The sequence below is a fragment of the Pseudophryne corroboree genome, chromosome 9 (genome assembly GCF_028390025.1).
Source record: "Pseudophryne corroboree isolate aPseCor3 chromosome 9, aPseCor3.hap2, whole genome shotgun sequence".
NCBI classification, from domain to species: Eukaryota; Metazoa; Chordata; class Amphibia; order Anura; family Myobatrachidae; genus Pseudophryne; species Pseudophryne corroboree.
Genome location: NC_086452.1, coordinates 273,987,932 through 273,989,507, shown reverse-complemented (window position 1 = coordinate 273,989,507; position 1,576 = coordinate 273,987,932).

Sequence of the window (1,576 nt, the reverse complement as noted above, 5' to 3'; positions counted from 1 at the left end):
ACATGTCTCGGACAAAGTACAGGACTGCGCACGCAGCATAAAAGACACACACGGTCACGTGTTTACGCAAAGTGCGTAAGAGTGCGGACGCTAAGTACAAATTACACAATAGTGTCGTTTAGTTAAAAGGTGGGACAGTAGCCATGCTACAATAGCACAAAACTACCCGGTTTCTAAAGCAGATTAGTATAAAACTTTTGTTTCAACTGTATTGCCTCTGGGGGAAAAGCTGCTGATCAGAACTAGTGGAAATTTTCTGTACAGAGAAACAAAGTGTATTTGAGTGAGCGAAAGCGGAGTTAGTGGATTTGAACCCCGGAAATCGGGTCCCGTGGTACACCAAGTAAGTGGAGGCTTGGTGGCGTGAGGCGGCTGACTCACGTTAATATAGAATTGAAATACGCAAATCGTGAGGAGATTTGCAGAGGAGCGTAATAGGGAATTGTGCATTGTGTAATATTGAAGTGAAAAGGTTTTTTGTTACGCTCTGACCTGAGGGTCGCAGTTTGTACATCGACCCGTGGTCGTATGGCAGATAGGTAACAAGTACCTATACGCTGTGCGATTGGACTGAGCGTTTGTGGGTGTGGTATATAGCGCAACTTGATATTGCGATTTTACGCAAAAGCTCGTAAAAGGGGTATCATTAGCGATGTGTAGAGCATACGCAAGCGTGATTTGTGTATAAAAAGTGTATAGGGAGTTTTCCCTGGTCTCTCTCAGGAAAATATCCAGCGGTGGATATTTACTGGAAAGGGTAAGTCACTCCTAACATTTCCAGTAAATAGAAACCAATAGGGCCTCACTGGGTACGCGGTGTTCACTATTGGAGTGAGTCGTGGTACTCAGCGGAGGAGCGAGTGAAAGCGCTAGGTGTCTTTCACCGTATGCACACCGCATTGGGGATTGCGTTTATTGGCAAAAAGTCAGCGATGGGATCCAATTGCACAAGCAGTGGTCGTTTGGTAGCTAGGATTCAGGATGAAGAAGTGGGACCGAAAAGGTCAGAATTGCGACCGAGAGGGTCAGCAAGGTTTATTATGTGTGGAAAATATGGTTCACACACGGAGGCTTTTTGCAATGAATGGTTACGTATGACTGACAATGAAAGGGTATCATTCCCTAGGGTGGGCAGCTTTGAACCAAAGGTACTGCAGAGTGTAGGTATTAAAATGTCTGATTAAATCCAGAAAACAAAGGGTCAGACATACAAACTGTTTAAACCTGTGGCAGCAAGAGGGTTTGGTGAGTTTTATCCTAAGGTATTGCAGGTGGTATGTCTAACCAAAGTCACATGAGACAAGAATGGAAATATAAGAACTGTTTGAACTTGTAGCAACAATAAACAAGTAGGAAGAAAAAAAGAGAATGCATGTACACCGCCTTATGTAGATGTGGAAGCAGTTACGGACAGCATACAAACTATAGAAAATAATAAAAATATGAAAAATATGACTGTAACCTATATATGTACTAATGAATGTTGAAGTTTTATTTAGGAGGAGAATGTGACCTGATTGTTTTCAGCCATTTCTCATGTACCCAGAGGAGTATCCAACCCATAAAAGAAGAGCAG